This window comes from Tenrec ecaudatus, chromosome 4 (assembly GCF_050624435.1).
Source record: "Tenrec ecaudatus isolate mTenEca1 chromosome 4, mTenEca1.hap1, whole genome shotgun sequence".
Taxonomy (NCBI): Eukaryota; Metazoa; Chordata; class Mammalia; order Afrosoricida; family Tenrecidae; genus Tenrec; species Tenrec ecaudatus.
Genome location: NC_134533.1, coordinates 170530341 through 170545336, shown reverse-complemented (window position 1 = coordinate 170545336; position 14996 = coordinate 170530341). Strand labels below are relative to the sequence as shown.

The following is a 14996-nucleotide window of genomic DNA, read 5'->3' as shown; positions in this document are numbered from 1 at the left end:
ACTTGGTAAGAAACGGAATTTTCCTGTCAGCCTTTAAAAATCACAGCATGGCAGTCCTTTCATTTGGGCAACCCAAAATATCAAAGCCCTAGATGCTTATGTTCTTTTACGCATGTTTTTTATTTTGTACCACCTAACGCAGCAAGGAAACTTATAGAACAATGTTGTTAATTTAATTCTTGTTTTTCAAAAACCTCACTCCCGCCTAACCAGCAGAAAGAAAGCTCCTCTTGTTCTATGAAACAACAGATGCTGCCTTTGGCCTTGGGATTTAAGGGCAACGCTGTTCTTGTTTAGGCGTCTTGAATTTCTTGGATCTGCTAGCATGAAGACAGCAGTTGGGAGTGAGTGCTTTTGAAATTATATGAATGATGAAAAAAATCAGTCTACACAGCTGTTGCTGAAACCGAAATTTTTGTTGCCCTCTCCTTTCAGTTCATTAAGATACAGGGTTGTTTTAATTATTAGTAGTAGTTTGTTTTCTTTTTTAGTTTTAATTGGAATATCCTAGTTAGAGATGTCTCAGTCTCTCTCTGGGTGTCTGGCCTCCCACCTGACACCTGCTTCCTTCCCGGTGAAGGTGCTGATGGTGGAACCATGAGACCTCAGACTTTCAGGGTTCCATTGTCCTTCTAGCTGGGGGGAAGGACACGCAGCCCATTCTGTGTTAAGTAAGCCAGCCAGCAGGATATTAATACCTGAATATGTATTTCTCTTTCTGACATAGCCCCCTTTTAATGCTATTTGCTGTCCTTTCTTTAGAAAAACAATTTGTGAAGGTCGCAAAAGTTTCCTAAGAAACATGAAATTCCACACGAGGTAGCATGGCTCTGTGTGGAGTACATGCATGAGGGATGATGACGATGGTGGGGATTTTTGGATAAAGCCCATTGTTAACACTTATTCCTTTCCCTCCCCTCGCTTTTTTAGCTGTGTGTGTGTGTGTGTGTGTGTAAGGTATGTATTGAGAAGGCAGTCTTGATGGGAAGACACTCTTAACTTTGAGAAACCCAGGGCAAGAATCATTGATGACCTTAGTCTTTCATCTGGCACTGAAATAGAAATGGCTTTACTCTTTCCTGCCCTAAAACTCAGTCACATCTCTTTCCATATTATACTTTCAACCTGAGGAAATGAACAGTGAAGTGGCCAGATCAATCCTGTTTCCCTTCCTAGGTCATCGTCCTGAGTATTTTCTGAATTTATATTTATCAACCATCATAAGCAGACCGATAATAGCAGCTTATGTATATAACGTATTGTTCAAGTTACAGGTAGAAGACGAGACGTAGTAGAATGTCATCATGGATACTTAAGAAAATGTATATTAAAACCAGGCGTCTTTGTTTTACTAGCTATGCCTGCTAAGTGAAGAACAGGTAAGCTGCTCAGGTACAGTGGCTAAAGCCAGGGATCCCAGAAGACACGCCCTCCTCCTCTGACTTGATTAGTAGTACAGCAGCCAATAGACCAGTGCGGTCAATGTGCCCACAGAATGGGCTTCTTTTGCAGACCTCTTGCACCCTGGGTGGTAAAAAGAGTCAGGTGCCTCATGACCAACTGACAGCTTAAAGGTTTCAGTCCACCCACAGGTGCCCTGGAAGCAAAGACTGGTGCTCTACTTCTGAAAAATCAGCTACCGAACACCCTAGGACACACATGGGGCTGCCATGAGTTGGAGCTGACCTGCCTGGAGGGCAACGGGCTGTTTATTAGGAAGAAGCAGAGACCTTCCTGTTCCCAGGGAGGCTGTGAGTCCAGTGGGATGCAGGCTCACTGTGGTATTACACAGTCCCCTGTCAACTCGTGAAGGGGTGGAGTCTAGCCTGTCAATTAGGTCACAGCTTGATGGTCTCATTTGGAGGCTTGAAGGAGATAAATAGCTCACTGGAGGGCGGACACATTCACTCTGCTTGTCTTCCTGCTGACAAGCCACATGGAGAGCTCTGATGGAATCACAGCCCTGGAATTGGAGGAGCCCCGCCACTGGAGGCTCCACAAGACTTTCCACCCACTGGCCTGTGATATTCCTGCCTTCAGCATCATTGCATGTGTTGCATGAGTCAGAAGAGGAAATTATAGATTGGTATTGGACATACGGCCTAATAGCAAACTTATAGACTTGATCTGGACTGGGCTGGGATGTTTTCTTAATATACAGTTACTCTTTTATATAAAGCTCTTTCTTGTATTCTTTGATATAAAGTTCTCTATTACACATATAGGAGTGTTTATGAATTTGTTTCTCTAATCAAACTGGACTAACACACTCATAGACATAATTCCAGTGTTGGTGAATGCATGCACATCACTGAGGGTGCTCACTGGGCCAGGAGAAGGTGACTTCTGCTTGGAAGCCCACTTTTCCTCAATCACACATCTGTTCGACACCTACTATGTACTAGGCACGCTAGTGCTGTGGCCTGGAATACCAATGTGAATAGCAAAACTGTCTCATTCTCTCTGTTGCTGCTGCTGTTAGGAGCTGTTGAGTCAGTCTCATCTCATAGCAACCTACGTACAACAGAACAAAACCTTGTGCGGTCCTGCACCATCCTCTCTGATGTCTTAGAAGCTACATACCAAGGAGATGACTGTCACCTGGAAATCCCAGGGCCTGCCTCGCAGGGTCTGCGAGGATGCAGTGCACATTCTTTCTCTTCCATGCCATTCCCACCCCACTCATTCTCATCCTTCCCCAAGCACCCAGGCCCCCACGCACCTAACCAAATCTGCTAGCTGGGCTGAACAGTGTCATAAAATGAACCCTTCTACAGGATGAGTACCCACCCATGCCTGAGGTGTGCCAACACCAGCTAGTAACTGGCTCCCTCCACCTCCGGGACTGAGAGTGGTGTTGGCCTGTAGACTTGTCGGGAGCTCAGACCGACACTGAGAAGCTGCCCTGATCCAGGAGGTGGACTGTTTGGCTACAGGTCAATGTCATTATTGCTTTAACCATAAAGTCATGTTTCCCTGAACTTTAAATTGCAGGTCATTGTCCTGAGAAGATTAGGATTGGTGACATCATCCTATTTAAGTACTTCTCAGATATGATCTAACTCTTATTATAAAATGCAATTGCTTCTGCATAGATCTTAGTTCTTTGGGCAAATCAAATCATGTCAGAGAAGTAAATCATGAGTGCCTAGTGAACCTGTTGCCGTCAACTTGATCCTGGTGAGACCATGTCTCTGTCTGTCTGTCTGTCTCTCAGAGTGGAACTGTGTTCCAGAAGGGATTTGATGACTGATATTTTCTTTTTCTTTTTAGAAGTACATCGTCAGGTCTCTATTCTGAGGTGCCTCTGGAAGGACACAGACTTCCAACTCTTCAGTTAATGGCCCAGCCTTTAAAGGTTTACACTACCTACGGACTCCTGGACTCCTGAAATCGTAGCGAAATGGGCAGTAATAAAGTGCTCCTTATAGTAATGCGAGAACTGTCACCCAGGCAGGAGGACAACGAAGGAGCACATGCATGGACCATTTCTAGTGTTTTCCCTTTGAGGTCATGGCCGCTCCCTTCTGTACATAGTCCAGTGGCTTCTTACTGCTTGTGTTCAGAAGGCTCTGGGATGGCTTTCGTCTGTAGTCCTCTGTCTTCCCCTGAAGCTCCCTTTGCTCTAGCTTCCCTGCTCCACCAGCCGTGCCCGCAAAGACCACACTATGCCTTCAGGCTTTTATTCCTCTGTCTGCGTCAGTAGGGAATACACTGTCTTCTGGTTCCTGCTCCACTGGTCATTCCCACGAAGACCAGGCTTTTTTTAGGCTTTTACTTCTATCTTTTGGTCCATATGGAATATATTTTACTTCATCTACAGTTATGAAAGTTCATTAATCCTACAAGACTGGGTTCAGATGTGTCTTCCTTCATGAAACCTTCCACAGTCTGACTACCCAGAATCAGTGCTTTCTGCCTTTCTGTCCCTCACTGGTGACTGGTGCTGGGTGCTGCTGTTACATGCTTCTCTCTTTCCACAATGCATCTCGTTTATTTGTCCATTTATCCATAGATTGATTCCTTCATCCAGAAAGCACTTCTTGAATGCTCCCTCTATCCCTGGGGCTCTGCCAGCACATGGAGAGCAGAACACAGACCCAGTGCCTGTGTTCCCGGAGTTTCCAGCGGTCTGGTAGAGAGAGGCGTGCGCGCATGATGAAACTCGCAAGGCTAAAACTGCAGCTGTGCGAAGCACAGGGAAGAAGAGAGAGTTTTGTGTATCCCTCGGACTGTAAACTCTTTGAGATCAGTGGCAACTTCTTTGCTTAGTGGAGAAGTCCTAGGATCGACCAGCTATGGACACATAACAGAGTATAGTATGTGCGAGGGGAAGCAACCAAACCGAACACACAGATCGATGATGACTAATAGCAAGCCCTGTAGGATAGAGTAGAATTGCGCCTTATAGATCTCAAGACGATAAAGCTTTACGGGAGCAAACATTATACACATCTGTATATCTTTCTCTCTGGGAGCAGCAGGTGGGATTGAACCTCTGACTGAGTGTTAGCATCCCACCACTCAAACCACTGTGCCACCACTGGTCCCATGAACTAATATACAACATCTTGAGGCAGTGATGCTGTTGTAAAAATATGGGTTTGGTTGGTTGGTTGGATAGATGGATGAATGGATGGATGGAGTTGTGTTTGCATTCTTTGATGCTAAGAAACCATGTTCAATTCAGGATATTTGTTCTAATCCAATATACTGTTTATAGAGGGGGGAAATCTGAATTCAAAGTTAACAATGTCATCATCAGTTGAGAGGGCTAAACTGAATTATTTAATACCCGCGAGGTTGTGTCTTTAAGAATAAGACTGTGTTTTGTAATGGTGGCTCATGAGGAGGTATAAAATTGATGGAATCACTAAATATTGAAATACTAACAGTTTTTCCCACTTATCTGTCCAAAGCAGGATTTTAGTTCTCATGCCTCAAACTCTCAATTCCTAGACCATTGGTTTTTGCTAAATGACTCACTTCTAGACAAAGCAGCAATTAAACTTTTCTTTTTCTTTGTTTTTTGGGAGGGTGGGGGGCTGTTGATGAGGGTAAGAATTGGTGTTTTATTTTAAAATTTCGGGTTGCTTTCTGGTTGTTGCTTGAGCTCTATAGAACTCAGGAATTTGTGATGTTATGACGCTTTTCGTTTGTAAAGGAACATCTATGAATTGCCCAAAATGTTCAGTGATAATGGAAAGAAAGCTACTACGAATCAGATCGTCCTGTTCCTGGGAGTCCTGCTTCTCTTCTGCTTGGACGCCGTTTTTCTTCTGTGTTCTCTCTCTCTCTCTTCCTTCAGTCCAGTTCAGCCCTCCCATAAAGCCCCTGCTGGGTCTTGGAGTCTTACAAGTCTCGATTGCATCGTATGGTATGAGCTTTTGTTTATGCCACCACACCCCATGGCCCCAGGTGATGAATTCCTGGAGAGAAGCTAGCCAAACGCACTCAGTGGGCATGCATGGACCCTCAATTAAATGAGTGGGTCCGTGAATAAAACTTCCAGAGTTGAGTTAGATGAGGCTTTCCCAGTTTTTTAGCAGGTAATTTGCTTTTTATAGACCCAAGACTATATCCATGGAATGCTGAAGTCAGTCCGTAAGCAAATCTCAGGGACACGGAAAGTGGGATGCGGGGCCAGCATGGAGAACCTATTCTTTAAATTGTCCTTGGGCATCTTTAGTGTCAGTGGAAAATTGAGTCAGATGTTTTCACAGGGTTTCCTTTTGCGGTAATTGCTGAGAGGTGCCAGCCAAGATCTTACAGTCATGGCCAGAAGCAGCAGCCTACGTTGTCCATCGTGGCTAATAGAGGGGTGAAGCTAAAGTAGAAGTTATGGGGTGACATTCTACTCTGAAACACATGGGGTCACCATGAATTAGAATCGACTGGACAGCAGCTGGGACTGGTTGAAGTTCTCCTGATCCAAAAATAGCTGATGTTCCAGGTCTAGCTCTGTGAAATGATATGGTTGTAAGGCAACTCCAGAAAACAGATGGTGGTATAGCCATCCTCAATTCCAAGATTTGGGGTTTAATTTCCTGATGAACTTTGCTTCTCATCCATATGCTTATGATTTTTCTATGATATTATCGAGCCCCTAAATACTCCATATGCCCCAAATTACTGCTATAGCGTCAATTCTGATTGACAGTGATCTTATAGGACAGGGTAGAACTGCCCCCTATGGGGTTTCTAGACTAACTTTATGGGTGTGGAAAGCATCATCTTTCTCCTGCTGAGTGGCTGATGGTCTTGAACTGCTGACCTTGCAGTTAGCAGCCCAACACATATCCGCTGTGCCACCAGGGCTCCTAAAATACTCCACGTAGAATCTTCAAATTCCCCTCAGTACCTTGGCGTTCCTCCTGGCCTGTGCCATCTTCTTCTTTTTGCTGCACACCCCACCCCCAACACCTGCACATCCCACTGCAAGTGTGGCAGCACCTCTACTGGCATCCATTGGACACTTAGAACTTATAGGCCACTTGTTAGGGCCCTCAGAGGTGGGCTGGAACAGAGACAAAGGATAGGCTATTGAGCATAACAAGTGGTTTACTGGAGGGAATGCATTTCCGGAGTCCTTGTAGCGGTGCTTTTTCTCCAGATGAGACAAAGAGGGTCAATCAATCAATCAATCTTTTTTTTTTTCTTGAGAGTCTAGTTCTCTGGGTGACAGCTCTGCTTTTTGTGTGCATCACCCCCCCACCTCCTCTCATTGTTGAAGCGTTGGGACACTGTTCTCCCTCCCCTCACCCAAACTAGAACCCCACTCTGAAGGGAAATGACTGTTTATTATTTCATATTCTATAATTGAAAACATTCTAAATGAACCTCTAATGGTTAGAGTTATTTTGATCCTCAGTGACTCTCTTGCAGTTAGAATTACCCCGACTTTCAAGAAGGCTCCCTTTTATGACACAGCAGTCTAATGAGAGAAGACGCGACTGCAGGCTTGCTGTCGTAGATGGGCAGGTGAACAAAGCAGAAGTGTGCCCTTTGCGGAACCATCTCCATCATGTATTATGAGTCTCCTCCCCGCTGGTCCATCACTTCCAGCATCTGAATTTTGCCACTCGTTAAAATGAGGCGGCTGCATTTCAGAGTCTCCCAGATCCTGCCCAGCTCTGCTGCTCTGTGGTTCTAAAAAAAAGACAAGCAAGCGGAGCCTACTGCTGCCGAGCCTGTTCGGCACCCTCTGTGTGTTAGGACAGACCTGTGCTCCCTGGGGGTTCAGTGGCTGGCATTTTGGATGTCCATCACCAGACCTTTCTTTGGAGGCCCTCAGAGTGGACTCAAGCCATGAACCTTTCAGTTCGCGGCTGAGCGTGGTCATTGTTGGTGCGGCCCAGGTAGTCCGCTGCCAAACCTAGCTATGTGTGATTCCACACTTTGTTTGTTTCTTTTTTAAAGGTGGACCTTTGTACTATAAATCATGACAAAGATAAAGTTTTCAAAATTGGGCAAGCAGAGATCCTTAGAGGCAATCTTCTTGGTTTTGAATTTATCAACTACCTGCTGGTAAAATCTCTTGAGCAGTTTCTAAACATTTGCATTCTGACTTTCTTGTTCAAAACCCTATCGCTATGCCTGCACGGTTGTTCTCCCGGAATGTAATCTCTTCTTCAGTGTGGCATGCTGGGCCGCTGCAGAGCCCACATGGCGAAGTTAAGTACACACACGTCCTGAAGGTCAGAGTATATTTACCGGCAGTCTGCGGCCCATTATGCTCATCTTCCAGCATTACTGATGGCCATGAACAAGCAGGGAGTTGCTGGATTTGGGCCATAAACCAGAACTCGGGACCGTGCATCTTGTAAAAGCCAACGCAGTTAGTGTTGTCAGAGATGCTATGGGAAGGTTGCTGAGTTAATGAGCTGGGCATTGTGCCATTCCTTCTGGAAAGAAAGAGCCATAATTTATTACGGTTAAGTGCAACAGACGTAGGAAACTGGTTAATTTTCTAGATATCGTTTAGAAATTTAAAACTTGATGATGAAAGAGGAAAGAGAGTCCAATGAGATCACGATCCCTGACACAGAAGACTGAGTATAGCCCAGTAACTAGGTCTGTTGACCCTTTGGAAACCATCCCTAAACAGGGTGATTTGGGGAATACATCCACAGTGATTTGCGTGTGTCATGGTGAAAAGAGTTAGCGATCTGAGGGCCATCAGAATCTGCTTGATCAAGTCACCACCCTCCAATCCCTGTAGCATTTTAAAAATAGGACTATTTAAAATGATATACTATCATAACATACGTATGAATACTTTTCTGGTTATGAGAATAATATATTTTTTCCTGATAAAAGTGTGAGAGAGGTAGCAAACCACAGAAAGCCCTCAAAATTGAGAGTTCTGCTACCTGGTGCTAATTTGATGCAGTTTTTTATGTATTTCCCTCCTCACCCCCCCTTTTTAATCCCAATTTTAAACATCGTCATACTTATACAACTGACTATCTGGTTTTTTAGCTATTTACCCAGTCATGTTTTGATATGGGGGTCCTCCCAGGTAAGGGTATGCTGATCATAGCTACCGAACCTCTCCCAAAACGCCTCTTCCCTTGTTCAAGGCCGGTTGGTCAGAGACGTATGATGGGCTGGCTGGCAGCTTCTTCTACAAGCATTGGACTCTGAGACCCACTGCCCATGTTGGGCGGACACAATCCCCCACTGTGAGCTATGGGAAGTCACATGTTCTTTCAGGTGTCTTTCATGCTTCCTGGCCTATTTGGCACCTATTTATGTGCTAAACCCTTCCCACCCTCACTGCCCCAGCTGTTTGAGAGTTCACAGGCTTCCTAAAATCTAGTTGGTGACAGTTTTGCTAATCTGAATTACAGCAAACAGTGAAAAGGGAAATCCTAATGAAGGTTTTTTCCTGTATTTCACTGGAAAGCAAGAATATTTGTTTTTATGATGACCCACTTAACAATACTTGTTGGAAGCATGGGAAACGCAGTGAGACAATGCTTGGAGGATTTGTGCAATTAATGTTTCTAGGTCAACAGGACTCAGTAACACATGCATGGTTTGGGGGATGGTGCTCAAATGCTAAGAGATTATTTCCAGGAGACAGCCCAGGAATCAGACCGACCTAGAAGCAAACTTTGCTTTCCCTGTATTCAAAGTCCTGGCGGCGTAGTGGTTATGCACTGGGCTGTGGGTTCGAAGTCACCAGCTGCTCCTCAGGAGGAAGATGAGGCTTTCTACTCCCATAAAGAGTTACTGTCTCAGAAACCCACAGGGCAGTTCTACCCTGTCCTATAGGGTCACTATGAGGTTCTTCTACTCCTGAGTTTGTTTACTCCCCTCCCCCCTTATTAAGTTGAGCAAGTTACTAAGTTCGATTACCATCCTGTTAGGTGTCCTGTGTGGCTTATACCTCAGTTCTTGCTTCACAAGGCTGAAAGAATTAATGCAGTAGAAGCACTTTCATTAATCCACGTGACTTTCCTGAGGAAAAGGAAATTTAAGGGATTCACAAGAAATCCAAGAGTATCCTGAAAGGGAGCCTAGGCCCCAGGCCTGGTCCGCATGTGTGCACCCCTGCCCTCTGACCTGCAAGAGCGCACCCATGCAAGAGAGGAGCAAGAGAGACCAGGGGCCTTCCTGTGGCTGCTTTTTATCAACTCTGGCTGGGGAGGCGTGGTTGAAGACATTGGCTGACCTCATTGGCTGAGCTGAAGCCCACTTGTGTGATGTCATGTGGCTGGGCCTAGTCTGTGCACCCACTTGGGCAGGGGTGGGGGTGGGGTAGGGGCTTGTGTCTGAGCATGCTCAGTTGGATCTTTCCACGGGTGTCGAATGGGTACCTGATTTCTCTCAAGCCCCTTTGCATCTGGAGACACAACACCCCAACCTTCTTGGTCCCTATTCTGGCTACCTAACCTGCACATGAAGGCACGTTCTGCCAGGAGGGGTAGGGAGCTTCTTTTTGGAGAATTTAGCACAGAGTAGTGGCTAACTAGTGAGCTTGCTCCCGTCTGCTTTCCCTAGTGGTTGCTTAGAAGTGTGCAGAAGGAGTACAGTTCAGCTGTGAGGCCGTGAATGATGACAATGGCATATTATTATTTACTCGGATAAACACCGGGCACAAAGCTATTTGTATAATTTTAATAAGCACAAAGATTTTTGTCATATATTATGATTTGTGGTTTCCTTTTTTATATTAAAAAAGAAATTGGAATGAATGAGAAAGTCACTGAATTGAATTATCCCCCTTGGTTTTCTGTCAGAACACTCTTTGATACTAGTAAATATAAGCATGTACTGCTTGCAATGTAATTTTAAAATGTTTAGTAAGTGGAAATGATGTCTAGCATTTGGGATGGGATGGGAAGGGTCACATTGTGCTTTGTGCTGATAAGTACATTTTTGGGGAAAGATTATGATCTGAAATAACTGGATAGCACCTATTCTTCCTAAGTGTTTGATTTGTTCCCAGGAAAGAATAAAATGGTAAGTATTTTATCATTTATCTGCTCTGCCAGCCAGATTTTGTTTCTACTTTTGACTGTTTGAAAAGAATTTGTATTGTAATACATTAAAATTAAACCTTTATTTCATTATTAAGAGACCATTATATAGCAGAAATTTGCCTAACAACATTGTAGAAAATAAAGCAGAAAGAGAAAATGGGCGGATGTGCAGCAAAGAAAAGGAGACAAAAGAGATGGAGGACCGGTGTGAGTTGGGTGTGGATGCTGAAGTTCTTTGGCTATGGCAGCCAGAATGTGGGCGGGTCTGTGCACTCACAGAGGGGGAAAGCACCCTTGTTTGGATGGGTGTGTTGGAATCTACAGGCCGGCCTGTTTTTGCCTGGTGGCGAATACATATTTCCAGGAGGGTGGGGTTGACATTTTCTCTGCACAAGGAGAATCAGGAAATACAATCCCATGTACTGGCAAGAGCTAGAGGTCACTAGGATCCTCCCACATTAAAGAAAAGTATTTAAGATGATTAAATTATTTTTATAATGCCCACCTACCTGTGTGATGTTGGTTTTAGGTGCCATCCAGTTGTCTCCTACTCACAACAACCTCAACTTCAGGCTATTTTATAGATAGACAGAGTCGGACCATCCCAGAGAGATTTGCCCCCACCGTGTAATCTTTCTGTAAGCAGATTGCCAGGTCGTTCTAGCCTCGTGGTTGGTGGTTCAAAACCCATGTAGGGTCATGCTGAGTCAGAATAGCCTCCGTGGCAGTGGGTTTGGTTTCCTTGTTGGATTTTTACATTCTCAGTTATTTTTCTAAAGAGTCTTTGTGTTGGTTCTGTCTATCAGTGTTTATTGTGTTAGAGATAAAAAAAGATAGAAGTTTAAAAAATACGAGTTCACAGTACATATCTCATTGGGTGCTGTCAGACTGCTGCATCTCATGGCACGGAGCCTCTGGAAAACACCACTGTACGCTTGTTACGTTCGTTTTGGCCTTAAGGATCGTCTCAAATGGTCTCAGAGGCCCTCTAGACCGGTGCCACAAAAGGGGTTTGTTTCTACTCCCGATTTGGCTTGCTTGTGGTGATTCCTCATCCAGAAAACCCTCACCCCGTTTTCTGGGTAGAGCGCATTTGCTTGCGGAGTTCTCAGTAACAAATACTGAACTTCACCAACTGCCTCTGCTCGGGAATTGGGACTACAGATGCGAAAGAGGAACGGACACAACCTTGACCGCACCGGACACAGTCAGTGGCTTCTCTTCTTCCTGTAGCCGTGTTTAAATGCGTTTCATTGGAGTTGTGAGTCAAATAGGTGACATGAATGTATTTTAGGCTTCTCTCCTAAGAACCTCCTGATTCTTGGAGGAAATGAGGGTAACATGTTTCAGATGAGATTCTGGTTTACATGAATGGGACTGAAAAGCAGGATTTGAACTTCACCTTGAGTCTGGCATCACTCAGCTTTCATGGTTCTGCCTAGATTGATAGCACAGGATAGAAACTGCGTTGTACCCAGCTTGTCTACCACTCCCTTTAGCTCTAACCTATAGGTTGGATGCCTGAATGGGTCAGAGACCAAAATATCTCAATAGAAAACCAGCTCTAGAGGATTTTATCAAGGAAGGATTGGCAATAGGGCAGACATTTTTGAGATTGCCTCTCCATTTTCCAGTAGGTCATGCCCATGAACTCTTATGTCTGTGTGTATCTTATGAAGAAACACAGTGGCTGGGCTGCCGTCGACTTCACCACCAGGCCTGGTGTCTGCCAAATCAGGCCAGCCCGCTCCCATCACTGTTAGCTGATAATTTTCCCAGAGCACACACACATCTCTCTTTAGAGGGACTGTTATTTCAAGGAAAGCCGAGCATGGAATTGCTGGGGATTCTTGTTACTTCTGACCTCCATGGCTAAAGTCTTACCTGATTTGTTTTTCTTTCTAGCTTCTTGAGGCTTTAGTAGTATAAATCCATTTGAGTGCGGCTTTTGGAATCCAAAAATAATTTTTTGTTGTTGTTCCGAATGAGTCCAAGCATCTATCTCACCATCGGTTACGGAAATAGAAAACGTGACTATGTTCCACTTGCCGAGTGTACAATCCAGTGCTGTGTCATGTTGTATGCCTCAGGAACACAGCTGGTGGATATAACTTGTCATCTTGGGTGTTGTGCCACCGCTTTCTGCTCTGAACTGTCAGAACCAGGATGCAAAGCTAGCCCTGGAGTTTGACATCCAAGTGGACTATTTTCTTTTAGGGGTAAGAAGGATTCGGGCCATTAGTTGTTCTCTCACTCGGGGTGGGCTTCTTTTTGATGCTCTACTTGAAGATAAACCACGGACACAAAACAAAGTCAGTGCTGTTTAAGGGGTTTGCTACTGACCAAAATCGGGAGGTCAAATCTAGTGGTTCTGCAGGCAAGAGACCCGGCAACCGGCTTCGGTGAGATGAGGCAGCTGTCCTCTATCACTCGGTGAACTGGACAGCACCCACTAATAAGAGGGGTTACATTCCAGCCGGTTCTCATTTAGCTCTCTAGGCACCATCTCAGTTCATCTGGTTTTTGTTAATAATGCACTGAGGCCATTCCACAGCACATGCCCCGGGGCCGTCATTGAGTCTCCCGATGATCTAGCACCGTGGAGTCCTTGGACGGTTAGCACTGACAGCTATCACGTTTAGAGGTCGAGTTCACCCAACGATGCATGGGAATCTTGGCTGGCTTGGCCATCTCCTGGAAAACCAGCTTTGAAGGACCCAGGGAGCAGCGCTGTGCTCGCACACATCTGGGTGGCCATGAGGGGAAGTCATGTGGATGGCACCTGGTCTCCCTCACGCTCATCATCCTAGAGCACCCCCACTTTCCTGAAGACAGCTTATGTAGAATTCTCTCCGGCCCTCATCTACCTCAGTCCTCTCAGCTTAGCTCACCCACTGGATTGCCTCCCTTAGGATCCACTTCAGTTCACACTTCTTCTCCTTCTCCTGTTTTCTCTACACACAGATAGTCTCTGTTCTGCAAGCCGCGCCTTGTCGTAGACTTCCTGCCCATCCTCACCGCACTTCCACCAGTCTTGGTGCTGCCTCCTCACTTCTGAAGACAGGGAACCTGTGCTAGCACTTAGAGTCTCCTCCCACCACCAGATCACACAGAGGTGGTGCATAGACTCTTTCTACCCAAAAGCTAGTTTTGAAAAGGTAGATTTGGAAAATAGTTGTGTTAGTCCAGGTAGACTAGAGAAACAAATTTAGGGAGACTCATATATGTAAAGGAAATAGCTTTATATCAAACAGTAATTGTATAGTAAGAAAACATCCCAGTCCAGATCAAGTCCATAAGTCTGATATTAACCCATATGTCCAATACTAGTCCATAAATTCCTCTTTATACTCACACAGCCATGCAATTATGTCAAATGCAGGAAGATCACAGGCCAGAGGAGGAAAGTCTTGTAGATCCAGTGGCAGTGAAAGCATCTCAGTGCTACTGTGGGTCTCCAGGTGGCTCCTCCAGCTCCAGGGCTCTGGCTCCATCAGTGTGTCTCCATGTGGCTTGTCAACAGGACTGTGTAGCAGAGAGTGTGTGTCCCACCTCCAGGGAGGAAGACAGAAGTTCCTAGAATCCCCAGGAGAAGGCCCTGCCCACACAGAGGCCTCATTGGCTATGACCTGATTGACAGGCCAGACTCCACACCATCACTCAAGTTGGCAGTAGATTATGTGCCTGTCACAATGGTGAAATACATGTGTCTAACAGCCTGGGAATGGCAAAGAAGAAAATGCTGTAAGTTGAACTTTGGGGTACCTAGTTCTTTGGCATAGCCTTCATGTGTGTAATGTGTGTAAGGGGATATAAAAGCATGATGTCGAAGTTGGCGACACGGTACAAGGTTCTTAATAGAGAAAAGCTCGGGCACAAGTGGTTTCCAGGGACAGTGGCTTGTAGGGTCCACCATGGAGCCAGAGCCGATGCTGGAAGGACAGCCCACAGGTTGCAGACAATCCACACTCTGAATATGCTCTCAAGGACAAGGTTGAGAGGATGGTGGAAAATGAGAAAACGGATGCCGAGAAGTCATCCAAACAGAAAGTGGACCTGTAGTCCTTGCCAACCCCCATCTACCTGGATCAGACATGTGTGCCTATCTTACTGCAGGGACTTGCTGTGCTCACCAAGGAGAGACCACCAAACCCCACTGAATTTCTAGCACTATAGCTTTTAAAAGGCAAGGCCCAGTTTGAAGATCGAAATTGACTTATTGGGACCAACAGAAAAATTGGTTGATTAAGAGGTAATTTGCTTTGCCATGATTTCTGCCCCCTTCCTCAAGCTGCCCCCCAACCCCCCAGCACACTTTGGAAATAGGAGAACCTTCAGGATCAGACAACTTAAATCCAGAATTGCACTGGAGGACATATTTCCTTTGTTTTGGTTGAATCACAATACTTATTTAATGAGCATATTCTGTGCAATCTTTTTCTCATAAAAGCATGATGTTGGAGACTGACTTTCAGACGATGCAAGGGGCAATGTGTGTGCGTGTAC

The 14996-nt window shown here is 45.2% G+C and overlaps 1 protein-coding gene and 1 pseudogene across 1 annotated transcript in view; both read left to right on the top strand.

Annotated features, from left to right (window-relative positions):
• The window catches only part of TNIK (TRAF2 and NCK interacting kinase), a 443318-nt gene that overhangs the window by 166994 nt on the left and 261328 nt on the right, over positions 1-14996 (top strand). The window lies entirely within an intron of this gene.
• LOC142447220 (protein dpy-30 homolog pseudogene) lies at positions 14405-14705 on the top strand (annotated as a pseudogene).